This window comes from Canis aureus, chromosome 6 (assembly GCF_053574225.1).
Source record: "Canis aureus isolate CA01 chromosome 6, VMU_Caureus_v.1.0, whole genome shotgun sequence".
Classification (NCBI taxonomy): domain Eukaryota; kingdom Metazoa; phylum Chordata; class Mammalia; order Carnivora; family Canidae; genus Canis; species Canis aureus.
The window spans coordinates 28573819-28601561 of NC_135616.1; the positions used below are offsets into that span (position 1 = coordinate 28573819).

Here is a 27743-nt window from a genome sequence, read left to right on the forward strand (position 1 = left end):
CTATGTACTTATTTTGTGTCCAGCCCCAGGTAGGAGCTAATTTTTTAACCATGTCCCACTGCACCCCACCCCACCTTAATCCCATTCTAGGTCAAGACTGTGGCCTGTCTTGCCTCTTGTTGCCCCTCCAACCTATTCCTAGAAACATTCAGAAACTTTGCAGGTAGAAATTACCTGTGTTTATAATTTATGAAACCCAAAGAGCAGTGGAGAGAAAAATGAATGAATCTGGCATGATTACAAAGACAAAGGCAGCTCTGGATACATTTCCACAAGCCAGGGTGGGTTGAATTTTCTCTAGAGAAAGTGTGCTTATTTGTGGTTTCCCACCAACCTCTTGGTTCAGAGAGCATCTACAAAGTGCTAGATGAAACAGGCTTATGTGTGATTTCAAAGGTGTGTTAGAATCTTGGGGTAAGATTTCATGAGCCCCAACCCCTTAAACTGCCCTTCTGTGGGCTCCAAATTTTACAGTCTGAGCACTGCTTTTCTGAGGTAGGCATTTCTCTTAGCATTCTTCTAAAGGCGATTCACCTGGGTGATGGAATGCCGTGGTTCCTGATGTCATCTACAGGAGGGCAGTCCTGGAAGTGGTAGTAGTTTACTGATTACTTGCTTCATACCAGGCAGTATCCTAAGCCCATGGCATATTTATATAGTTTGATATTCATGATGGCACTGTAACTGTATACTATTACTATCTGCATGTTACATGTGAAGGAACTGAACTTTAGAAAGGTTAAGTACTTTGTCAAAGTTCACATAGCTTGTATATGGTTGCTATAGACTGAATGTTTGTGTTCCCCCAAAGTTCATATGTTGAAATCTGATTCCCAGTGTGATGGTATTTGGAGGTGCCGTCTTTTGAATATGATTGGATTGTGAGTGTGGCACTCTCATCAATGGGATTAGTGCCCTTTTAAAAGAGATCCCAGAGAGCCCCTTCACCCTTTCACCCATTCACCATGTGGAGACATGGTGAAAAGATGGCTGTCTATGAACGAGGAAGCAGAGCCTTGCTAGACATCAAATCTGCCAGCACCTTGATCTTGGACTTTCAGCCTTCAAAACTGTGAGAAATAAATTTCTATTGTTTTTAAGTCACCCAGTCTATAATATTTTTATTATAGCAGCTCTGACTCAGACAATGGTAGAGACTGGATTTGACTTCAGAACCTATACTCTTAATAAGTGTATAATACTGTTGCCATTCTAAGTAAAGTAATTATATGACTCTCAGAAATAGAGAGCTCATCATAAAACACTATGTGTGTGTGAGAGGGTGGTGGGGAGGTGTTTATTGTGAATTAACTTTCTAACCCTTAGTAAATTACTAATCTAGAATTTATCTGAGATGGTTAATGTAATTCTGACTTCTGTAAGGTCATTATTAACATTTTATTATTTGCCTTTAAGTCAATTGAAGGTACATACCAGGGAGTAATTACTTGCTAAGTAACCCAGCTATGTTCTCCTTCCCTTCCTTTTTTCCTTCATTTAGGCTTCTTCCTTCTCCCTTCTTCCCTTTCTCTTCTTTCTTTCCTTTTCAATAATTTGGTTATTTCTGAGTATTTGCTTTGTGCCTGTCATGTGCTAACCAATGGAAGTACAAAGATAAGTAAGTCTCAGTCTGTATTCTTAAGACCTCACAGCCTGCAAAGGGAGTTAAAAATAATTACTATTCAACATGGCAATGGTTATAAAGGAGCAGATTTTCCAAACTAGTTTTTTTTAAGAACACTCTTTGGCAGAATGTTAAGTAAGGGTATCATGAAAAAGAAGTATTTTAAGTTAAAACAAGTTTAGGAAATGCTGGGTTAAATAAAATTAAGCAAGCTTTATCTTACAGGGAATTTTCAGACCTCTAAATTGCTCATGTGCTCCACGAATTACCAAGAAGGAAAGAGAATATATTTTGCAGCCCAGTTGACCTCAGAACATTTCTTTTTTTTTATGGCACACATAATGAAATATTCAGTCACTCTTCTCTCTCTCCCTTGTCCATTATCCATCCATCTGTCCATCCATTCAGCCAATCTTCCTTCCATTTATCCAGTATATTTCAAGTACTCACTATGTGCCAGACATTGTGTTGCATTCTGGGAATCCATCAATAAACAAATCTGTGGAGTTAGTATTTTAGTTGGGGAGATAAACATCAAACAAGCAAATACATATGTAAGATTATCAGAGTGTGGTAAGATCCACATGGGAAATAACCAGAGTTTTAAGATGAGGGAAAAAAAGAAAGAAAAAAACCAGAGTGATCTACTTACGTAGGTGGTTGAGAAACCCCCCTGTGAGCAAAAGACATTTAAAGCAAGTACCTGGAGGAAGAGAATGAGCCAGCTTTGCAAAGAGCAAGAGGAAGAACCATCCAGGAAGAAGAAACGGCAAGTGCCAAAACCCTGGAATGCAGAAAGGCTTGGCAAGCTCCAGGAATTGAGCTTCCTCCAGGAGCGCAGGTCTGCTTCAAGGCAGAAGGCTGAACTTGACACATTTTTAAGAATTAGAATCTCATCATCATGATATCACAGAGTTGGAGGAGACCCTGACACCATCTATTCCAAGTTCTTATCCAAGAGGATCCCGTCTTCTGAGATATAGGGCTGCCTGCTCTGCTTGGCTCTGTTTGTAGGGTTTTCCCCTTTAGATGCGCAGTAAACTTCAGCCCCAGAACGTAGCTGGGGAAAGCATTGCTTGTGACATTTCTCTCCTTTATATGAAATGAGGACTAGTGAGGATTGGGTTTAAGGAGAAAATTTCTCTCAGAGGTGCAAATTCCAATACAAGTGATCATAGCCGATACCCTTTAGTCCAGCCTAAAAATAGCAAATAACAAGATGGAAGGGGGAAATTGACAGAGACGCAAGCTAGACTCAATGGCCAAGGAATGGGAGGAGGATAACTCTGATTGGTGAAGACTGAGTGCCTCACTCCCAAAGCTTTTATCTTTCAATTCTTCCTGCAAGATTAAGCATCCCCAAACACCGCTTTTATGGTCTCTGCCCTGGTTCAAGGAGTTACAATGGATCTTCTTTACTGTCAAGTCAAGTAAAAATCTCCCTGCTTAGACATTCAGGACTATCCATTATCATCATCATTTTCTTTTGGGTAATCCTTTGCCTTCTTCTTATCCCCTTCCCCAGCATACACACACACACACACACACACACACTGAATTTGTTTCATTGTGCACTTAGTGCCACAAAAGAATAATACAATAATTCTTATTTGAGGATCACACTCTTGACTTTAATCCTGTCCTTTCCTGACTGTTTGACTATGTATCTTGCAGACCTTCAACTTCCTCATCTACATTAATAGATGTTAATAATAATAATGCTTGTTGTGATGCCTGGGTAGCTCAGTTGGTTGAATGGTGACTCTTGGTTTTGGTTAAGGTGATAATCTCAGGGTCATGAGACCAAGTCCCATGTTGGGCTCCATGCTCAGTGGAGAGTCTGCTTGAGATTATCTCCCTCTCCCTCTGCCCCTCCCCCACTCTATCTCTCTCAAATCAATATATAAATCTTAAAAAAATAGTAATACTATAATAATACTTGTCGCATGGAGATGTTGTTATTTTAACTGTCATAGTATCTTCCCTATTATGGACTCCTTCACTGGAAACTCATTTCTTCCATCTTGCTTGCTATCTGCTGGGCCCCCTACTCTTTGGTTCTCTCATCCTTGTTTGGACTTTATGATCCTTACTTAGCTATTCACAGTTGGCCTTTGACACATAGATTCTGGTTCCCATTTGATGCATGTTTTACCTTCAAAGGTAACCTGACCTTCCTTCCCAGTTCTTATTTCCAAGTAACTCAGCCTGGATAGGAGTTCTTAGCTCCTGCTTATTTGAGAGGAAGAGTTGGAAAGTTGTTTTCTGAGGTCTAACCTCAGTAAGTTGAGACAGTTGAGGTCTAGTTTTTTCCTCTTGGCTGGTTTTTGCTCAGCAAAGAACTCCCTTTGGTTTTTTTCTGGCTGCAGAAGGCATTCCCAAAGTTTTTGTTCTGCTTTTTAGCCTCTTGGTCTTGTGATTCTCAACAGTCACTGATGCATGCTCTGTGGCTGGCCATGCTTTCTAAACTCTGGTTTACTGTGACCTAAAGAAATTCAAAGTGAGGGTGGAAGAGCTTTGTTCCAAACTCAGAATCCAGCATGTCCTAGCTCTTACCATAGCCATCACTATCCCTAAAGAAATTCTTGCAGATCATCTGTACATTTTTCTCCTTTCCACTATAGATGTCATAAGTTTGTAGGTGAATAGGAATAAGGCATGAGCTACTCAGATCCTTTCCCTAGTGTTGCTAGTGGTTGAGGAAGCAATGGGGGAAAGTATAATATAGTAAAAAGTGGCACCTACATAGAATAGGTCTGTTTTCTTGTCAGTAGCTGGAGAAGAATGGCTCAGAAAAAATGCATTCAATCCTGAGACATGCCTGAGGATGGACTTTTCCATGAACTAATGATTTCAAGCCCCTTGTCCTTGCTGCAAGTAGAGAATTGTTTGGAACTTGTAAAATATGAGTAAAGGAGGATGAGGTGTTTTATGTATCCCTCCAGCAGAATTTCACAATTTATCATTGGTCATAAGCATATCACATGATCATCACAAATAGGGAAGGCCAGGAAATGGTATTAAACTGTGTTCATTGCCTTCCTGAATTAAATTGCGGTTCTGTTTTTAGGTAGGAGAAGTGATAACATTTGGTAGGCAACTACACTGTCTACCACTGCAACAATACTTTTCAACCTACCCTACCTCCCAATTCTCTGGGCTCTTCCTCTTGCAACATTTCTTCCCATACTTACCTCTTCAGTGTTACCAGCACCCAGATCAAGGCTTAAATGGGAGTGTAGGCCACCCCAAAAGAACGGTAGAATACCTACTGGTGGTCTCGGGTCCCATATAAAAAGCATCCTCACCAGTTCTGGGTATCAGAGACCATCTGATAGGGAAGCAATAACATGCTTTTCTCCTGGAAAGATGCTAGAAGACCATTTGGAGCCCTTTTAGCTGACAGGGGTCAACTCTGTGGTGTTGTGACCCTGCCATCTCTGCATGCCCACCAATATCATCTCCCATGTCTTCCTTGTCTAGCTGATCCTGAGTCCCTGATATCCATATCCAGAATGTATTATCTGTTCATATTCTTATGAACAGGGCTACGACTTAGACACACTCATGGGTACAAAGAATAAGTGTACATTATGTATTTTATGCATTGTTTAATTGGAATCCAGAGCAGAGTGCTGGGCTGCAGAATTTTACCTCTCCATGGAAGCATTTACTGATTAAGGAGAAGCAAAAAGATGCGTTCTCCCTCTCTGCCATCCTCCATCATTTAAGTTTATAATACTCCTGACTTTCTCTCCATTCAACCCCATTGTGTATTACACTTTTTACTATACAGAGCTATTGGTAAGGTCCCACTAGGTGGGTTAGCTAAGTGGACTGGCATATGGATCAAGGGCAGAAATTCAGTTTCCTAATTAACCATTTTATTCAATGACCTCTGGATGGGTCTAGATAAGTTATTGTTGGGTCTTTTCAGTGGAGAAATCAATATTTGCTTTAGGTAAAAATACTCCAATATGAGACATATAGGTATGCCAGGAGCATTGTTTTAAATCAAGACCTATTCTGTGTATGTGCTTCTTGAATAGTCTTTGAATCAGAACCCCTAGGATTAGAACACAGTGCTAATAAAGTAAACTGGCTGCATCATTCTGGGGGCTCAAATATGTTTTCTTTATTATGTAGCTATAGATTGACTCCTTATGCTTGCAACTCCAGTCATTGGACACCCTTTAACATTAGATACAAAAAGATCCCTTGATATGGTTATTCTTTGACACCCTAACCCAGTGGTTTTCACTAAAGCCATGGCCATGGCCTCAGAGTTCTAGGATTGTTGGGCTTAGCTAGGACCTAGGCATTGGCATTTTTATTTCCCCCACCCACTTAGGTAACTCTAACATGCAGCTCAGAGTGTAAAATTAACTCCTAACCCTAACAGGAAACCTAACTTTAGGCTTCTCTAACCCCTGTCACAAACTAACACTCCCAAATCAGTCAGAGCTGACCCTGTCCTCAACTACACACCAGCCTCTAAGTCTTAATCATTGAGCTGATGTCATGCTAGATCTAACATATCATCTACCCCACCCCATTGCTACAGAGAATATTCATAGATGTGAATTCTAGCTCTGGAAATAGGTAATTTCCTAATGGAGGGTATAGACCATCTTCAAATACAGAAACAATGACCTACTTTGGCTACAGACTATTTCTTCTTAGTCTCAAGCTTCCTACTAAGCTGGCCACAGACTGGTTCCAAGCTCACACCCAAAGTTACCCTATAATCATGGTCATATAGTTGCTACCTTGTTCTGATGACTCCTGGACTCTTTCTTTGGTTAATAAATTATTCCATACCTGATAAATTTAAAATTTATAACCCTAGCCACAAATGGAACCCAGGGCTCTAGCTTCAGTCTAACCTCAAACCCTGGCCATAAACTAACAACCCAGCCCAGAAAGACCTCTACTCTTGGCTGATTGCAAATCATAAACATCATCATTTTTTTTAAATGAAAAAATTTAGATATATACAGACACCAAGAAACTGGTAATTTAACCCTATATACTTATCTCCCAGCTCCAGTAACAATCAGTATGTGGCCATTCTTGTTTCATTCATATCTTTACCTATACTTACTTCCATCCTCTCCTAGGTTATTCTGAAGGAAATACAGACATTATTATATCCTGTCACCTGGGTGTGTTTTGGTTTATTTCTATAAAATATAAGCGCTCTTTTGAAAAAGATAACCATGATACAATGATCACATCTAAAACTTAACAAACTTAAAAATTCTTTATGCACAGATATCTAGTAAATGTTCATATTTCTCCATTTCTTATATATATATATATTACTGCTATATATATATATTTAGTTTTTTTGATACAAATAATATCTGTACTTTGTTATTTGTCTCTTCTAAATTGACAGTTTTCCTTTTTTTCATGTTTATTGCATTTTTATTTCTTTTCAAGGAACTTCCAAGTCTGAAGCCCTAAATGTGGGGCCCTGCTGGCCTCTAGTCCTGGCCACTGATGCACCAGCACAAACTGTCTCATAGAAGGAAGGCTCTGGTCAAGAGGGGTGCAAGCCAGGGAGTGGGTAGGTTCATGTCCCTCGGTACAACCACTGACTATGTCACCAAGTAAAGCTTTTGCCTTTCAACTAGTGAGGAACATGCCACTCTCATATTAGATGATGGTCATGTCTTATGTTTGTCATGGCCACTCTGTCTGCTGACATGCGATCATGACAGCAAAGATGCAAGCAAACAAGCTGTGAATATATATCAAAAACCTACAGTTACATGCACAGAATAAACTCACACTGCCCCTGCCCACCCTCAGTCTGGTTATGGCAATAAGAATCATTCAAGGCAGGATTCATAGTTCAGAGCTGTGGTCACCAAGAAGGGCTTATTAAGGTGGCCAGTGTCATCACTTCTGGGAATGTAGGGAAAGGAAGGGATTTGAATTGAAGAATCACCAGGAGGAAGGGAGAAACATCCAGACAGCTTCCTTTTGGAGAGGATGGATCCTAATCTCAAACTGGCCAGACTTTGGTCTTGAGGACTTGACAGTTTCTTTGAGCAATGAGTTCACATTTGAGCGTTGGGATTTTTGAAGCATTTGGTTTGATTAGGGTTGAGTGAAGTAGCAGAAAACAGCATCTTCAGCAACTCCATATTGCCTTCCTGCCTAGGAAGGATGTTCAAGCTTCTTGGCTGACATTCAAGTCTCTGCCCATCACTTCCAGCCTATTTTGACAGTGGTAGCTCTCCCTTTTCTCTTACTGGAATCTTCTCCAGTCAGACTGAGCTCCTCGCTGCTTCCCAAAAAGGCCATGTGCTTTCCTACTTCCTTGCATCTGTCAAGTTTTTCTCTACCCTTGGAATGCCCTTCCTACAGCCCTCATGTGCACATGCTGTCCAGAGTCGGGATGATCATACTCAGGCCAGACAGGAACTCTAACGAAGCAGCAGAAGATGAAGTCAGCTTGAATACAAAGCAAAAGAAACACTCGTCAAAATGACCCAGAGCCTGGTACTAGAAGGTGCCTGGATGCCTAAACAGCCAACAGAGGAGTGTGAGCCAGGAGAGATGTCACTCCAACCTGGTACTCACAGAACGGCTCAACTCATCCAAAATGAAAGCTCGATGGAAACATGTTGAGCAAAATTATACATGCTCATTTCTTAACATAGCTTTCAGATTTAATCGTAGGGAACGTTTGTTTTGGTTTGAATTTCTCTCATTTTTAGATACCATTTTCTCTCCCAAACTAGGTCATTTGAATTATCTGCTGATAGTTCAAATCTGTAGATAATTTGCTTTTACTCACATTCCTAAGAACTAATTACCTGTACATATAAAATGATGAAATCTCATTATATTTTCTTTTAAAACTCTGACATGCATTTAATTACATTAGTCAATTATTACTGTACATGCTGAGGATTTGCTATTGACCAGCTCGTGCTGGAATATTTACTGCACAGATGTGTTACTTTAATTAAACAAATGTGATTACACACATATCAATTTTTATTTGGTTTCAAAGCCCAGAATCTAAAAGTGACGCAGTTGGCAAAGCTGTGCGGTGCAGTGCTGGTTCCCGGGAACACAGCAAGAGGCTCTTTACTGGGGGAACACAGAGAGCCTGCAACTCAGCGTGGGAAACTTCAACCATAAGTGGGTTTTTGTTGGTGTGTAAGTGCCATTGAGTGAACCGAAGAAGGGAACAAACAAACCAGCCCTGAATCTTCCTAGAACATCTTCAGCTTTGTTCTCTTATAAATAGAGAGACCAGGGATTGTGTTTAGAGAACCTACAGGAAAACTAACCTAAAAGTCAATCCATTTGAGAGTGGGAATTGCTTGGGATTGGTGTTCCGGTTAGGGAGAAGATCTGATATTTGTCTTTAACATCAGGGTGAAGTAGAACAACATTAGAACTTTGGATTTGGTCTCTTGGTCTCCTTCCTGCCATAACCTATAGCATATACCCAAACAGTGAGGTTAGCATCAAGAAGGATAACCTCCCATTATCTAGTCCCAGTTAAGCAGCTTTGAGTAATAATATGAAGATGTAGACAGAAAATCAGAATGTGCTATACAAACCAGAGAAACGTGAAGTTCTCCATGACTTCTGGCACAGTGACTGCAACATATCAGGTACTTAGTAAATAGCCTTGGGTATTAATAATTAATTATAATAATTATATTAATCAAATAGAATATAAATACAAATAAATATATTAAGTATAATAATAATTCAGTATAATAATTAATTAATTAAGTCAATCCATTAATCCACAAACATTTACCAAGCCTTGTATGAACTGGTGGTTGGTGGGCACAGACAGAAAGGCAGAAGATCTTTGTTCACACAAGTGCAGACTAATTGTTTTCCTTAGTTTTACACATGAGTGATCACTGTGTTAGTTCTCAGGAGTGTCCCTGTCTGGGCTTCATTGGTATGCCACATGAAGAACCAACCCAATGGGTCAAGTCAACTAGAAGTTCTGCTTAAACTATGTGTCTTCAGGTCTCATGGGTGTGGACAGCATTTCCAAGGATAAGGTTGGGGAGCAAATGAGATGGGACATGTCTGGGTTTTCAAATATACTTTGAGCATGGAGAACTCACTGAAGTAGTGAAGAGTGTGTGCCATCAACTCTAGGTGCAGAAGGAGTTTTGCCAAAGAAGAGACTTCTTTTGCCAAAGACCGCCTTCTTTATTTTTTGCTACAAAAAATAAAGGCTCAGGATTGGGGATGGACACCTAGGTCAGGAAAACACTCCACTCTGTGGCTTTACCACCTTGTGACAGCTTCCTCATCTAATGGTGAAGACAAAACTCATCTGAAAATGTTTTTCAGGGATTATAAACCACATATATGTGATGTCCGGTGCTCAGTAGGTTTTCAGAAAGTTGTTGGAGGTTTTGCTGGTAAAGGAGCTAGTATAGACCAGCTGGGTAAGGTAGGTTGTTGGAGGGAGTTGTTTTCAGTTACTTTGCCTATGCCATTCTTCCTTTTGGCATGTTACCTACCGCTTGTCCATTCCCACGTCAAGGGGAAAGCCTAAGGTAAGTACATTTACAGAGTTTTAGGAGCAGAAACACTATGTGGTCAGCTCCCAGGAAGTGAGTTGCATAAGGTCTTGCAGCTATGAAGGGGCAGAGTTAGAATTATAACCCAAGTCTTGTTACTTTAAGAGAAATACTCCCTGTATTACATTTCTCAGTGGGATGAGTGTTACACACCATCCACAGAGATACACCTTTAAGAAGAGGGATGGGTGGAGGGCAGTGATTAATCCAAACCAATAATGGCATTTCAGGCACTTCTGCCTCACCCAGAGACACTCTTGGGATATTATTGGAATAGATCCACCTTCCTGGTAGTTCTTAAGTTATCTACACAAGGAGCCCCTGTTTTTCCTATACTTGAGTTTTCTGACCAGTATGGCTAGAAATAAGGATCATCTTACTCAGTTGGGGATTAGGGCACTTTCTCTAGGCTCCAAGCCCCTCTCCTTCATTGTAGGGTACTATATAAATGTTACAATTTTCCATATGTGCCATGAAATAAACAAGGTTAGGGAGCATTGGCCTAACTAGTCTAGCTGGTTTAGAAGACAGCTTGAATTTTGGCTTCACCTTTGAATAGCCAACTAACCCCAGCATAGTGAATTATTTGAGCCTCAGTTTCCTCATGAGTGGAATGGATATAATTTCATCTTTTAATTTTGTTTTTTTTAAATTTTTTAAATTTATTTATGATAGTCACACACAGAGAGAGAGAGAGAGAGAGAGAGGCAGAGAGATATAGGCAAAGGAAGAAGCAGGCTCCATGCACTGGGAGCCCAACGTGGGATTCTATCCCGAGTCTCCAGGATCTCGCCCTGGGCTAAAGGCAGGCGCTAAACCGCTGCGCCACCCAGGGATCCCCCATCTTGTAGTTTTGCTGTAAGGATTCAGAGAGACTGTCTGGTATAGTGTCTGAAATAACATAAATATCCGATAATGGTGGGTTGAAAGTACCACTTTTTTTCAATTTATAATTTTCTTTGTTAAAGTAGAGAGTACAACTTCTGGCTTCCACTACTCACAGTTTGGTGGATGGAGTCAGGAGATAACTTAGCTGTTTAAGCTCTGAGCTTTGGCTATGATCCCTCTCTGTCTCAAGTTCCATTTGGTTTGCCAATAGTGGTTCTGGTCTGAAAGGGTCACTGCTTAGAGTAGAGACTGGGGTGAGGCCATGCTGGCCTCCTCCTCCCAGAGGCAGCCAGCTCAGGCCCAGCCCAGTACCCTTACCCCACCCAGCTCCCTGGTTGCTGATCTCATACTTTTGCCAGGGCTAATTATACTTAAACCAGATTTGTAGGAAGCAAGATGCATGCACACACAGCCAAAGCCTGGAATTGCTTACCCGAAAACACGTTCCCTCCTCCTTCTGCTCCAGTTCTCAGTCTTACCAGAAGCGGGGGCGGGGATGGGCGAAGAAATGGAGTTTGCACCCTGTGTGCAGAGGCAAGGGGATCCTGGAGTCACCCTCTACCTCGCTGCCCCGGATTAGCTCTGGCCTGCAGCCGCAGGTCACAGGAACAAAGTGGAGCCAGCGAGGCACTGGGCTTTTCCTCCCTCCGAGTGGGTCACTGTAGGTTGCACCCAGCTCTTTGGGGGGCGAGGGCTGGGCTGCTAGCCCACTGTACCTCATTATGTATTCCTTCATTGTTTCCTATGCAAATTAAGTTAATGAGAATTAGGAACATAATGGAGCCCATTCACCGTTCTAGTCGCTGGAAAATGGGTTTGACTACCAATTTTCCATTACAGCTGTTTTGTAATTACCGTGGAATACTCTGAATTCTAATGGAGACGCGGAGCTGCCTGACAGCCTCTCGACTACTTTTTTTTTTTTTTTTAAAGAAAGGCTTAAAAAAAAAAAAAAAAGGAAACCTACATCCTATAGCATAAAAGCCTTTCAATCAGAGTGTCCCCAGTTTGGCTTCTGCCATGAAAGTCTCCTCCACTGTTGCAGGAAGGACGTACTGCCGCGGGTGGGTTTCCTAACCTTTGCTGGGATTAGATTAGTTACCTGGCAGTACCGAAGTTATCCCTTGCCTTGGAAGCAATCAAAGCAGAATTTGGGGCTACATTCAATCAGGGGCTGCCCTGTGATGGAGTCAGAGCAGCCCAGGGCTAGTGTATACTGCTTCCTGCTTGATCTGATCTTCCCATCCCTCCCTAGCCATAGACATTCTCTTACTTACCTGTTGCTAAATTCTGGACACTTATCATGATAGAGTATTCTTTGATATTATGAGTCCTTCTTTTTTAGCACCAAAGATTCTAGGAGGAGGAACATGTTACAGTTCAAGGAATTCAATATTTGTAAATAGATCAAAATGACTAGAACATAGGATGCAAGGGGATGTGAGTAAGGCTGACAACAGTGAGCACTGAGCAAAGAGAATGTGGAGCCCATTGTGTCATGTGAGGCTAAAAAGTCAAGATTTTATTCTTAAGGCCTCTTAAGCAGGGGAAATGCATGATGAGAGTTTAGAAGGATGTTCTGGTTACAATATGGAGAAAGGATTTGGATATATATATCTTGGGATGGGGTTGTTTTGGTTACTGGACACATAAAACTCAGGTAAGGGCTATGGCAGCTATATACTACTTCTAATTGATGATGGAATCATGAAAGCTTGAACTAAAGAGGTGATAATTGGGATGGAGAGAAGGGGATGAATTCTGAAGATGCTTAGGAAGTAGAATTGACAAGTTTGATGATGAATAGGATATGTGTGTATTACGGGGCAATAGGGGACTTCAGGTCATCCTCCTTGGCTTATTGGGTGATGCAATTCACCAGAATATAACAATATTGAGAACTAAAATTTTCAGAGTGTAACATGTGCCAGACATTGTTTTATTTTATACATATAGTCCATTTGATCTTTCCCATAATCTAATGAGGTAAGAACTATCACTAACCTCAGATCATCAGAGAAGAGGGATGCATGGGTGCCTCAGCGGTTGAGCGTCTGCCTTTGGCTCAGGGCGTAATCCCAGGATCCCAGATCGATTCCAACATTTGGGCTCCTTGGAGGAGCCTGCTTCTCCCTCTGTCTATGTCTCTGCCTCTCTCTTTATGTGTCTTATGAATAAATAAATAAAATCTTTTAAAAAAAATCATCAGAGAAGAGTTGAGACATAGGGAGGTAAACAAACAAACTTGTCCCAAGTTTTCAGAGTCAGGAAATGCTAGAGCCAGGACTCAAATCTAGGTGATCTAGTTCTGTAGGCCAGATATATAACTCTTGGAAAAGGAGATTCGCTCTGGTGTGCATGTGTGTATGTGTGTGTGCGTGCACGTGTGTGCACACACATATGTGAGAGAGATAAAAATAAAAACAGATAGACAGGAAAACAGAATAAGAGCATTATCAGTTGTGGATGTATGAACTGAAGGTGCTTTTACAACACTATGGTATAGATTTCCTGAGGGAGTTTGGATAGATAGGATATAGTCTACAAGGGAAGACTGGGATCAAAATACAAGTTTGTGAGGTGTCAGCCTTCCAATTGATATTTGAAGACATGGAAATGGTTCAGAATATCCTAGGAGAGATGATGCTCTGGAGAACTCCAGTTTTTGCATGCTGGACTGAAAAAAAAGGACCTTCTATGGGATACGGGGAGAGAATAGCCCAAGAGCAAGGTGAATCTGAGGGAGGGCAGGTTAAGTTTCAGATTCCTGGAATTTAGGAAAGAGTAAGAGTGCATTTCAGGTTGTTTCTCCAAAAATTAGACCCTGAAACAAGTAATTTATCAGAGGTGATTCAGAAGCTCTAGGAAGGTCGTGGCTTCATCCTGAGGCAAGATTTCACCTCTACACCGTGTTTTCCTGATGTGCTTGGAAGTCATTTCTCAGTTTCAGCATCTTTTGCCACCTGGAGAGGCTGAGAATTTTCAAAACCATCAAATCCTGATGTCTTTTTATTTCACAGTTCTTCCCTCATTTATCTCTCTCCTCTCACATTCTACTATAAGCCCCAGGAAGAAACCTGGCAGTGCCTTCAGCACTTTGTTTGGAAATCACCCTGGCTAGATAACCAGGTTCATCCCGTACAAGTTCTGCTTTCCCCTACAGCAGATGACAATTTGCTAGACCTTCTGCTGCCACATGATAGAGGTCCCCCTTCCTCCAGTTCCCAGTAGAATGTTCTTTACTCTGAGTCCTCACTGGCAGTGTTCTTGTCATCTAGGTTTCTACTCACACTTTGCTCAAGACTCTTTAGGCTTTCTCTACCATGCTCCTCAAAAGTCTTCTAGCTTCTTCCTGTTTGCTGTGGCTTTGAGAACAGCAGTCAGGAAAGGAAGATCATAAGCAGGCTGTAAGCTGAAAGCACAAGCTGTGACTTTTGAGCATGGCCTGAAACCTCTGTCCATGCTCGGTGTCTCTTACCTTGTGATGAGGCTGTCTTGCAAAAGCCAGGACCTTTCTTTCATCACAGAGCTGACTGGATACCTGGCTCAGGGGCCAGAGGAGGATCCAGGGGAAGGCAGAGAAATTGTTTCCCCAGTTACTGTTTCATACTACTGAGGTGAATCTGCAGATAAGCAACTGTATGTGTGAGCTACAAAAATAGCTGCTACTTCACTTCTGCTTCTTCAGATCTCCAAGGAACCTCCCTTGAGGCCACCCTAACTAGAAATACACAAGAAAGGAAATAGCAAGAAATATGGTTCAGCCTAGGGGGTCAACACTTTACAAAGACATCATGCCTATGTTCCAGTTACCCCCAAAATCTTTGCATAACTGCACCAGTTTACTGGAACTTCCCTCTGCTTCCTACCTCTGTCCCAACCTGGGCCTCAGCCCTAACAGTACCTCCACTGTGACTAGTCCTAATATGTCCCCATGATATTTAATACCTTCATTACAGCATGAGTCACATGTCTGATTTTTGTTTTTTATCTCTGCCCTTCCCCCACCAGCATTTAAGCTCCTTAAAAGATCATATGCCACATTTTCCCTAATATCCTTAAAAGTTATTGCCTGGTACATATAGGTGTTTAATAAGTTTGAATGAAGGAAGGAAGAAAAATGAGTACCTCTGCTCTTTAGTGTGTTTTGGATAAAATAGTGTTCCAATTCATGAGGTCATTGTAAAGATAAAAGGTACTAAAATATGTGTAAGGGCTCAATTCATGGTAGGTTATTGTGGAAGCTCCAGAGTTCTCTGTATCAGCCTAGCCCTGTGGTGTGGCAGATGGCCACTCAGTCTTCAACAAGCCCTCCTTCAACACCGTGCCCTGCCAAAGTTGTCATCCTGGAACCACCCAGTCAGGGTGAGGCAAAATCTTGAAGAGTGCTATATGTTTGCAAAGCTCTGGAAGGGGATGCACTGATAAAATTCCCTCTTTGAGGGAAGAGACATATGATCTTTACTGAGGGTTCCCCAGTTAGCTGGGGATAAAATGAGCTCAGCCTTGGGGAAACCATGATCATAGGAATATGTTGTCTATGGACCTGAAGAGTTAGTGTGTCACTTGACCTAGATCTCACCCAGGGTAATGAACAGATGAGGTAAGCAAGGTGTCATCTATCTGTCTGTGTATTTGTTTATTCAACACGTGTGTGCACACACGCACACACACACAATTTTTATATATATTTATATTATAAAATATATAATTTTACAAATGCTGCATTAATATTGGGGTATACAAAAGTTAATACATGTAAAATGCTTGAAATGGTGCCCAGTGCCTATAACCCCAAATATTTGTTGTTGTTATTATTATTATTATTATTATTATTGAAGTGATACATATAGTTCTCCATTTATGCTTTATATTTGTAGATATGCAGGTGTTATCTATTCTCTCTCTCTGTCTCTCTCTGAGTCCTTAGTTGGTTTCTACAGTGTGTCATCTAGACTGATTACTCATCTGATTCTTGACTAATTGCTATGACTTATTGAGCCCTTATGTGCCAGGAACTGTGCTAACTACTTTAATTTCACAAGGCTTATGATTAAATTCAGTTGCATATAGCATAAAAACCCATCTGATTTCTTTCTGTCACGTAAAAGTGCCTGGAGGTAACAACCAGGGCTAGTAAGATGGTTCCACCATATCATTAAGAAACCAGGACTTCCTCTACCTTTTTGTTTCACTAGTTGTAAGGGAAGCTGGGAAGTGTGGGATTTTAGCTGGGGGGCATCATTGCCCTGAATAAAAATCAGACTCTATTACCAGAAAGAAGGGGAGAATGGATATTGAGTGGCGTCATGGCCTCTCAGACCTGAGCACCTGATTCTATTTGATCGGAAATAAAAAGATGACCTCTCCTCTGCATTCTGGGTTCCTACCAAGCCTGAGGAGAATAATTGTTGCCCCCAGGTATTATACAGATAAAATCATGGCTCGAACATGGCTAACAGGAGAGGTTGGGTCATTCTTAGACCAGTGATAGATAGGAGTCTGGCAAAGTGGCATAGTGATCCATTTTGAATGAGTTTTGAAGATTGACTCATAGAAATTTCAAGGGTCTAAAGATGAGATATTGTTCAGACCTACTATTTTTGTTTACCTCTGCTCCAGCTATTGAGGGAGAAAATTTCTGCTCCGTGTCAAAAGGGAGACAGATGTCGGTTTGAAAAGGAAAGAAGCAGAGGGTCAGTTGCCACCTCTCACCAGGACCTAATTCACACTCAGGGAACATTTGATCCTCTGGGCTCTGAGGGAAGTTTAATTGAAATGCAAAAACCAAAGGTCAAAACCATGTAAAATTTAAAGGCCATTTTTACTATTTGACAAGGAACAAATTGTAACTTTATATTGCTTTTAGATGCAATTTTGTTCAGTGAAATTAGATTATGCTCAACTAAAGCACCTTCTTTAGAGCTTTTAGATTAAATATTAGAACTTATTAGAAGGACCTTGATTTCGTCAGTAAATACCAAGGAAAATATTTGGTGGGAAATGCAGCTGCCTAATTTGCATTAATACAAACGAGAACTATTAAGCTTAGTTGATTAGCATATTCATATGTACTGTAGTCCCCGTGTATTTAAAATAGATTCTGCTAGATTCTGATTACAAACTCAGTGTATGTATAACTCCGTGAACCAGAGCCTTGGCAATAGATTGTGCCTTGGAGTGTGAGGGTGGCAGCAGGAGGGTAAAAGAATACTGGTCTCGAGTTTGTTTCCATAATGTGTACCATGAAGAGCCGGCCCCATCCTCAATTCTCTGAGAACCAGATGAAAACCAGAGAGATAGGAACCCAGGATAGGAGGCCAGGGAGCAAGATGTGTCAGAACAAATATGTGTGAGAACGAGACCCACTTTGACAACAGCATTCATTTCCTCAAGAACCTTGAGGAAATGAATCCTTACTTGGCACATATGGAGCTGATCTTCTGACTTCCTGACTGATTCTGTGACGTGGCCTTTTTATAGCTGGGAATGTTTCTGTATGGAAGATGTCTCTTAATGGGGGAACTCTGAGGAGCAGGCCGGGGAGGGCAGGCTAGAGCTACATGACTGCTCCTGCTTTCATGGAGCCTATGAGTGACGCCCAATCAACCATGTGCCTCAAGAGGGAAACAGGCCTACCTGAGGAGGGACAGGATTCTAGAGACCTTCCAGGGGGCATTAGAGGGGAGCATGAGCACTGGCACAGGGGGAAAACATGAGTTGGGGTGGTTGTGTGATGGTGCAGCCCCTGAAGCAGGGGCTGGAAAATGAAGGGGAGACACCTGGCCATGACAGGGATTGTTCCGTTTACCATCCTGCCAGCTCTTTAATGCAAATCAGTTTGTTCCCTTTCCAAAAGTTCTGTGTAGACTGATTTTTTTCTTTTGTGGATACATTGATAATCTTTCTTTAAGTTGCGAATTAATTCTGAGATGATTCAATTTTATTTCTGATGATCTTTTAGGATCTCTGTCTTCCTATAACCCAACACTCCCCCACTACCCAACATACCTAGGAATAAATATAATAAATGAGCTATAAACACCCAAACATACTTGCTAATTCAAAGGGATGCTAATGATCTGTTAAGGAAAATATTTTATAGAATAAATAATCTTCCTCATTCCTTGGCCTAAGATTCCTTGTAAAGTTTCTGAGAGCAGAGAACCAGGTTGGGCCTCCAGACACCCAGGATGGCGACGGATGTGACACTAGATGGGCGTCATGGAGACATCTCTTTCTTCTCTCTTCTGCCCTGGCCCTTACCCTATGACATATGGTACCTATGCATTTTGAGAAATCATGCCCCCAGACAGGTCATTTTGTGTTCTCTGCTCCCCCAAGTGCATTTCCTCTGTTTACTGTTTTTAAGGTGACAGCTTTAGGTGAGTATAGTGAGTGGCTAATACACCTGAATAGGTTGATGCATATTGCTTACAGATAAGGTCAATGCCCCATAAATATTTATAGGTTAGTGCTCTCTGGGGAGGGCAGCACACTAAAGGTCATTGACCTTAGTGTTCCTTGCTCAGGTGTCTCTGCTGGTCCTAGAGCTTCCAGAGCAGGCACACATTGGCTAACACCTTTTGAGATGGGTGTCCACAGCAGAAGGTGAGAGAAGGCAGCACAACATTCACTTTCCTGATGATTCTGTTTATTTACTTTGCTCTTTTGTGCTGTCACTTTTCTGGGACCTAACATGTAGAATATTGGTGCCAGAAACAATTATAGACATTATTTTATTCTAAAAATAAAGCTGAGGGTCAGGAGAGTCCTGAGGCTTGCCTTAGTGATGCAGTCCAAATCGGTGCCACATATTCTGAACCTCAGACCAGTATGTGAGTTATTTCTAACGTGTATTTAGTTTACATTGATCGAAGCTGCCCTCTGTGTGCTTTATAATTAGATGTAACAGGTTTTCAGGTAGATGCAGGAAGCAAAAAGCTCCACATTTGGTGACTTTCGTCACGTCGGGCTCCCGTCACGTCGGGCTCCCTGCATGGAATGGAGCCTGCTTCTCCTTCTGCCTGTGTCTGTGCCTCTTTTTCTTTCTCTGTGGGTCTCTCGTGAATAAATAAATTAAATCTTAAAAAAAAAAAAAAGAAATGTAGCTGCCAGGTGGGGATACCTGCCCTAAGGAAGGATGTGGCAGGGTATGACAGTAGAGTGGACCAGGCTCTTGTCCTGAGAGGAGGCTGTGGGGAAGCATTACAGTTGTTCACGGTGACATCTGAACAACTGGAGGTATTGGGGAAGGAGGCATAAGATTATTTGGGAAGAGAGAGTGTTCCAGATAGAGACAAGACATAGGGGGAGAGATAATGAGGCCCAAGGGAGGGAAGTAGGATGGAGGGCACACAGGAGTAAGATCTGGATCAGGCAAGTGCATGGGGAGAGGACAACATATAATATATTGTCCAGCTGGCACCTTCTGATAGTGAAAGACGTGCTGCTTGTAATCAGTCCAGGACAGACATGAGCAGTAGGGTCGAGGGTGGGCTGGGGTGCATGGCATCTACTGGGAGGGCCAAGATGTGCTGGCTCCTGCTGTGTGTGGGTGAGAAAACTCAAACATGTGAGCCGAGGGTGTTGTGGTTTTGAGGACGTAGGCACCAGCAGGGAGATGTGTCAGGGGCAACTGCAATGATCCAGGTAGGATGCGTGGGGTTGTGAGTGGATGGGGCAGTGGCGAGGAGGAGTGGTGCATTTTAGAGACATACTGACAGTAGGGCCGACAGGATTTCCTGGCAAACTGGAGGAGGGTGGGAAAGGAAAGGAGAGCTGGGGTTAACTCCATGGCCTGAGCTGCTAGCTAGCAGCTGTCTCTACTGAGATGCCAGGAGACTGAGGAAACATCAGGTGTGAAGAGAAATGAAGTTTGGTCTTATCTATTGCAATGGACTGAATATTTGTGTCCCCTTCAAAATTCATATGTTAAAATTTTAATCCCCAGTGTGATGGCATTGGGAAGTGGAGCATTTGGGGGGTGATTAGGTCAGGAGGGCAGAGCCCTCATGAATGGATTTAGTGCTCTTATGAAAGAGACTCCAGAGAGCTTCCCAGTCCCTTCACCATGTGGGGAGATGGCAGAAAGACAGCCATCTATGAGCCAGGGGGTGCACCCTTGTCAAATACCCAAGCTGCTGGTGCCTTGATCTCAGACTTCCAGCCTCTAGGACTGTGAGCAATACATTTCTGTTGTTTATGAACGACCCAGTCTGTGGTATTGTGTTATAGCAGCCTGAACGAAATAAGGCATCCACGTTACCTTTGATATAACATCAAACTGAAGAGCTCGTATGTAGTAGAAACAGGAGTCTTCAGGATATATATTTGGTATTGGAAGTCCCTGGAGCCGGATGACATCCCTGAGCCAGTGAGTATAGACAGAGAAGAAAGCCAGGCCCGGGCCTTGTCACAGGTTAGCAGGACCAGGAAGGAACAGAGATGGAGGGAAGCGAGGAGAGAGGTGGTCTAAGGTCAAGTGAGGAAAATATTGCCAAGCTCTCCTGTAACTGTTCAGGATGTTTTCAACATGACAAAGGTTGAAAGCAGGATGTAGTGGGTGGAGGGAGGAAGCAGTGAGCCCTGAACGCCAGGGACTGGTCCTGTGAAGGCAGGAACGGCTATGTCATGAGCAGTGTATGCATGGGGCTGTGGGGGGGAGGTCAGAACAGGAGAAATGCCATGAGCTGACTTCTCTTGGGGCAGATGGAGCTGTGGGTATGGAATGTGCCATCTGAGCAGCCTGAGGCAAACACTCCTTCCTCTGTGGACACCAGCTTCCTTTTGAGCAGAGCCCAACTGCAACTATAAGGCATGCTTGGTGGAAAGCGAGAATTTGTGAGGAAGAAGCCAGCCAGACATCAGGCAGTTGGAAGTGTTGATGGCATTAATACAGGCCAGAATAAAAGAGCAGAGGGGAAATGGTGCCAGTCCTGGAGTGGGAAGAATTCTCAGGCCAGCAGTGGGAATTGTAGACAAAGCACCAAGACCAGGAACTTACAGAGTAAAAGGGTCAGATCTAGCTTTTGCCACATCCTAGTTTGGCCTCGCTGAGCCCTTCTCTTTGTCTCTAAAACTGGGTATAGCCCTACTTCATCTGTGTTTCTGCAAGAGTTAAGTGGGATGAATTATACTACAATCAATTTATGTAGGCCTAATCCATTATAGAAATGTGATGCATTCATTTTCCTTGTCTTTGTAATTTTTATTTACAAAGACAAGGAAACAGATTTATTTATCTGTTTAAATTGGGACAGTGTGGGGGCTTGTTTCTAGGGGAGAACACCGAGGAACAGGGCAAGTAGTCTTCGGTTGGTGAATGTCTAGGAACTCCTGTGGGGGAAGGAAGGTGATTGCAGCTCTGAGATCACTTCTAGCACAAGGATGACAGCAAAGGTTAGACTTCATGTTTATAACACGAGCTTCATGCTGTCATGGGTCCCTACACATCTTCTCATTAAAGATGACCAGCTCTAACCTGCCCTTCCAGAGCCTGCTAATGGGAAGAAGAGTGGGCTTCCTGAGCAGTATCTAGTTCATTCCCTCATGCTCATGAGGGCCACGTGAAGCCCCAGCCTGCCTTCTCTCACTACACTGTCTGGGGCTGGTTGTGTGAGATGACCAGCTCTGGGCGCCCCTCTGTCCTCACAGACACCCAGGTAGGGATCACGGACTGTGAAATGAGCCAGTCCTCAGTCCATGGAGGGTGTCCCTGAATGCAGGGGCACGTGACAGCTATCCTGAACGCCTGCTCCCTGTGGTCAGACCACGTCCAGGTAGTATGTTTTCAGCTAAAGGATGGCACCCAGATCTCTGTGGCCTCTGTCACTAGCTACCCTCAAATCCCTGTAGCCTCCATCTGACACCAATAGGGTCACTAAAGAATTGGATAACCAAGTCACCAAGGTGACTCGGGAAGGTGCAAATAGGGGCTTCATCCTGCCCACAGGCCCAGCTTAGGGGTACGTGCCTAGGGAAATGGGGTACAGGGCAGGGTGTGTAATTGTGTGGAGGGCCAAGGGGCTTGCTGGTGGACTCAGGAGTGGTGCAGCCTAAGGCTTCAACAGGAAGGGTCAGAAAGGCCAAGCTGGTGGCAACAGGGCTCTCAGGATGGGGGGTTCACTCTGACCATTGACCAGCCTTGCTTACAGCTAGCCCTGAGGTTTAGATGTTTGGTCAGGTTTTCCCAGGAGTGCAGAGTTCTCATTCAGCCTTTGGGTCCTTCTTCCTGCTGAAGCTGAGTGACTGTTGGGAGTCTTCGAGGTGTGCCCTCAGAGCTGACTTCTTAACCTATTTTAGTGCAGAATTCTGAGCAGTCCTGCCTGCATGTGCAATGACCTCATGGGTCAAACCGAGCTCTTTCAGCTCCAGAGGCAACAGGTACGTCTCCCAGACCCATCCCTTCTGTGTGTGCTGCTCGCAGCAAGAGCCTGCCTCAAGGCTCGGGAAGCATTGAAGGACACAAAACCCTTATGCAGAGTGGCGACGCTCCACAGGGACGGTTTGAGCACCAGCGAGCAGGCGGCAGTGGTAGTGGGAGCATTTCCGTTCCCAGAGCCTCCAGAGTGGCTCACTCAGTCCTCTACCTTTGGCCTGGCAGCTGTGCCTTTGCTCCGGCCCTGGATAAAGCCCAACCGGGAAAGAGGCCGTTCACCTTCCCAGATGAGACCACCAGGGGGCAGTGGAGCACACTCGCAGGAGGCAGCAGCTGCAGGACCAGGAAGGTTGGCGAAGCTTCTGAGGCAGGGGAAACAGGCTAGGCGACCCTAGGGTCAGAAACCATCCTCAGAGCACCCTGTACCCTCTCAGAGAATGGACGAACTGGGCTTTGGCTTCACATCAGCCAGCTTTTATCTTTAGGCAGAAACTATCCAACCTTTATAGCCTCATCATCATTTTGTTCTGGACCATCACCCTTATTTCCTGGCATGAATAGCCCAGAGAGGTTGTGTAACTGAACTGAAGACACACAGCTGCAAAAGTGGTCAAGCAATCGATTTTTCACAGTGAGATTTTAACCCCAAGGACCTTCCTTATTGCTCTGTAGTGATTAATCCAGTCCTCACCAGGGAAGTAGATAGCCAGGCCACACTTCATACCTTTGCCAGAATCTCTTGGGGGAGAGGCAAGGGTCTTGCCTGAAATCTGCATTTCTAGCAAGCTCTCCAGGTGATTCAGATAAATGTGCTAAATGAGAACCCTGCCCTTGTGGGGGAATGTGACCTAAACCAAATCGTAAAGAAAGTGAGTTTTTTCTTCCGTGTTCCCATACCACCCCCTCTTTACTCATGCAGGGCTTCTAGTCACCCGCCCCCTACCCCCAGCCCATGATGTCAGGTGCTCACCTTTAAAATCCCTTTCTGCCAAGGACTTATCTCCATCACTCCTGGCTTCCCCGTCTCACACTCTGACAGGGACTAACACTGAGCTGCCCTTTACCATCATACCTTCCAAAGTGACAACAAGTTAATCTGATTAAAAAATCAATTCTAGTGGGATTAAGATACACAGTTGCTCCAACAACTGGCCAATCCCAGGTGTCATGGGAATTTAAAGCAGGGATTTCTGGACATAACATCACAGCCTGGGCTTTTAATCCAGAAGTGCTGGATTAAATACAATAATACAATAAAGATGAGAATTTCAGGGAAGAGTAGAGAGATGCATTCTGAAAGAGAGATACTTGGCACTAGGATCTGGGTTTAAGAGGTATTTTGCCTGTATTGTGGTGATGACTGATGTAGATCTCAGGGTTTTTTGTTGTTGTTGTTGTTGAGAAGGGGAAGTACTGTTTTTCAGTACGGTACTTTTTCAGTACTGGTTTATTCAGAGATAATATATATGCATGCAAAATATTCAAGCAAAATAAACATTATAAATTTTACTATAGTCCTGTTACCCAGATAACATCTATTCAGTCATCTCTCTGAGTATGACAATGATGAAAAATTGCTGCACTTTACTGAGCACCTACTATGTGCTGGACACAGTGCTATGTACTTCCCATGCATTCTATCATCTTATTCTCACGTGGTCCATGGACAGGGCATAATAGCCTTTTTTTTTTTTTTCAGGGTAATGAAGTTGGAAACAGAGAAGTTGAATAATTTGTGCAAGATGAACTGCTATGTGATGGGACAAAAACCCAACTCAGGTTTCTCTTGTACCAGAGCTCAGATTCTATTTTTTTTTTTTTTTTTTTAGAGCTCAGATTCTTATACTGGCTACATATGCAGGCACATGCACAACCTGTAGACATGCACACACCTGTACCACTCCTTTCACCCCACAGACACACACTGAATCTGCGTGCAGATACACCACACATACATACACAGAACTCATGCACCGCACAGACACATATGCCCTGTAGACACACATATGGCAAGACTCACACAAAGGACCCACACACCCTACAGACACACAGAATTTACACCCAGACATGCACACATGCACCAGAGATACACACACATATGCACATACTGCAGACACCCACAGATTTCACACATATGTACTGAAGATATGTACACAGAACTCATAGACATGCTCATACTATAGAGAAACACAGAAAACTCACACATACACCACAGGTATATACACAGGACTCACACACACATTGAAATATACACACCAGACAGACCATACACACCATAGTCACATATGTGCATGGGGGCATAGAGTCACACATACATACAGAGGTTCTTCTGAAATCTGCTTTTTGAAAATTCAATATGTATATAGAACTTTTATTCTTTCAGAATCCTGTGGGGAATTCTATTGCAGAGATCAATCATAATCTTTCTGATCAAATCTGATTAGTAGCTCTCTAAGTTTCTGAAAAATATTTGAATTACAATAAAATAACAAAAGTGGGAAATTGGGGGGTTTTCATTAAGTTCCAGATTGCATGCATTATATCATTTAATCTTCATAATAACCCTGTGTGTAACCTCATTTTGCGGTTACAAAAACTGAGATTCAGATGGTTTTAGAGCTTCCAAGGGACAGCTCCAGGAAGCAGAGCTAGGAAGTATCTCCAGACCTACCCTCAATATGAGTTTGCTTTTCACGAACATCCATGTCTATACTTGTCTGTGTTGGAGAAATTCCTGGAAGAGAAATTCCAAGTCCAGGGTTACATACATTCTCCAGTTTATGGACATTGCTGAACTGGTCTTTGGAGAACTGTACCAATGTGCAAATAAATGCCTTATTTCCTTTTAATTTTGCCAGGACTGGATATTTTTATCTTTGTCTATTTGTTAGGTGAAAAGTTATATTTAAGTGTTAGACAAATCCCTTTAGGGAATTAGGTTTTGACTGACATGGTCAGAAAAGGGTTTGTGGTATAGGAAGATGGTGACATTGAAGGATGAATAGTTTTGTTTTAGCAGAAGATATTTTTCTTGGTGACAGGGACATGGAATCAGACAGCATTCTGGGGTTCCTAGCAGTTTCAGTGCTTCTGACCTGTTGAATTGCATGTAGAAGTTCTTTGAAGCTTGCTTGTCATTGTGACACTCTGTCCTGAGGCTCAGTGTTTGGGAGATGTGCCTCCTGCAGACACAAACACCATGTAGTCTTAGGAGGTGGAGGAAAGTGTGTGAAAGTATAGCTCACCCTCACCTGTGATACTGTAACAGGACCATCTCCTGGACACATAGAAAGTGACATTAGGGGCCACCTCAGAAGCATGTTGGTGGCAATTTTGGACTGTGTGTGTGGACTCTTTACCCTTGGTTGCTTCTTAGGCTCCCTGTGCAAAATAGGCATTAGCAGAGCAGCTCCATGGTGCCAACAGCTTTTGCTTTCCAGTCTTGAGCTGGTGGCTGCTGGAGGATTTGTTCTTGCTGTATGTTTTAGCTCTGGATTTTACACAGGTAGCTGCTTGTTGCTTTACAAATGGTGGCTCTCCAGGTTCATGTTTTATTGGATTGTGATAGAATGGTGCAGGTGGCTCTGGAGGTAAGCCTGGGTCTGTGTCATATCCCCAGGCTGCCCCTTGCCTCCCTTGAGAAGCTGCCCACAGTAGTCCTGCTCGTCTCTGTTACCACCTGCCAACCTCTTTAGCTCAGCTCAGCACCCCTAGGGCTGGGCGGCCCTGGGCAGCTCCCGGAATTCACTCAGCCGTTGCAGATTTGACACACCATCAAAATTGCAACTATTCCTTTCTCAAATTTTACCTTCCTGAGCTTTTCTTGCAGCTTTTTGTTGCCTGAAAGATTGGATTTCCAGCTTCTGTTGTAAATTTTCTTCTAAGTGGGCTCCCTTGGTATGTATGGTGGAAGAGAAAGCAAGAAAAGAAAAAAAAAAAGCTACGGGGGAACTGCCCCTTCCATGGTCTATGTAGCCTGAAGTCTTCATTTCTAGAGAGGCTTTCTCTCCATGAACTGGGGCCCCAGAAAAGAAGCTGAATTATAGCGAGGAGACTAAGTGTGGGCTCTTTCTCCAAGTGTCTGAAAAAATATGACAAAGCTTAAAGAAAAGCAGGAATACATAAAAATAGTTGGCTTTCCTTTCTCCTTGGAGTTGTTTTATAAGGAGCTTTGTGGCCTTGACTCTGAAGGGTGATTGGTTTTTTGCCTTGTCTAGCCTAGGTGCTGAGAGCAACCAGTGGATGAGAAGCCTGCCTGCCTCTTCTCCATGACCAACATATTCTGGCCACCCAGTTGTTCTATGTACAGGGGGCCTACAAAATACAGAGTTAAGTATTTTTGGTAAATATAGCAGACTCTTAATTCACATGAATGTTACTCTCAATTTCTCTTTTATATCCTTTGTATTATTTTTATCATGCATGCTACTTTTATAAATACTATAAGCACAATAAACTGCTACTATTTTTTGCTTTAGATGTTTATCTTCCAGAGCTATTAAAATAGCAATAAAGAAAATTTTATTTTGCCTTTATTAATTCTATTTTCATCCTTTTTTATTTTATTTTGCATAGATCCCAGTTTCTGTTTCGTATCTTATTCTTTCTTTCTTATTTTGGTATCTTAGTTTTAAAAACTTTCTTTGATCTTTCTTCAAATATAGGTCTTCTAACATTGAATTCTTTTTTTTTTTTGAGAAAGTAGTTGTGTCTCATTCATTTTTGAAAGACTTCTTTTCTGAATATAGTAAATTGACAGCGTTTTAAAATACTTTAAAATGCCATTTGACTTTCCTTTGGTTTGCATAGTTTCTGATGAGAAATCTATTTTAGCTTTTACCTTCTTTTCCTCATAAGTAAGATGTCTTTTTCCTCTGGCTGCCTTCAAGATACTTCCTTGTCTTTGGTTTCTATAGTTTTACTATTGTTTTTTTTCCCCTTGATTGGTGCCACAAACAGCATTAATTTTGGAAAATTCTCAACTCTTATTTTTCCATGTATGTTTTCTGTCCCATTTTCTGTCTCTTTTCACCTTCTGAGAGTCAAGTTATAAATACGCTCTACTTTTTTTTTTTAAGATTTTATTTATCTATTCATGAGAGACACAGAAAGAGAGAGAGAGGCAAAGACACAGGTAGAGGGAGAAGCAGGCTCCATGCAGGGAGCCCGATGTGGGACCCTACCCTGTGACTCCAGGATCACGCCCCGGGAGGAAGGCAGGCTCCAAACCACTGAGCCACCCAGGGATCCCTATGCTCTACTTTTTGAT

At 42.6% G+C, this 27743-nt stretch overlaps 3 long non-coding RNA genes across 6 annotated transcripts in view; 2 read left to right on the top strand and 1 right to left on the bottom strand.

Annotated features, from left to right (window-relative positions):
* LOC144315662 (uncharacterized) overlaps window positions 1–27743 on the top strand; it is a 330188-nt gene that overhangs the window by 177287 nt on the left and 125158 nt on the right. The gene's annotated exons all lie outside the window — the stretch shown is intronic.
* LOC144315665 (uncharacterized) lies at window positions 570–26841 on the top strand. Of its 2 annotated transcripts, none has more exons than XR_013381403.1 (4): window positions 570–738; window positions 7070–7196; window positions 24174–24253; window positions 26692–26841. It is a non-coding gene; the product is annotated as an uncharacterized LOC144315665 (long non-coding RNA). The 2 variants fall into 2 exon arrangements; XR_013381404.1 differs by lacking the exon at window positions 570–738 and adding an exon at window positions 768–1072.
* Window positions 6736–14547, bottom strand: LOC144315666 (uncharacterized). 2 transcript variants are annotated; one of them, XR_013381406.1, is made up of 3 exons: window positions 13099–13255; window positions 11528–11616; window positions 6736–8089 (listed from the first exon to the last, which is right to left on the bottom strand). It is a non-coding gene; the product is annotated as an uncharacterized LOC144315666 (long non-coding RNA). The 2 variants fall into 2 exon arrangements; XR_013381405.1 differs by lacking the exon at window positions 13099–13255 and adding an exon at window positions 14385–14547 and having other exon boundaries at window positions 6737–8089.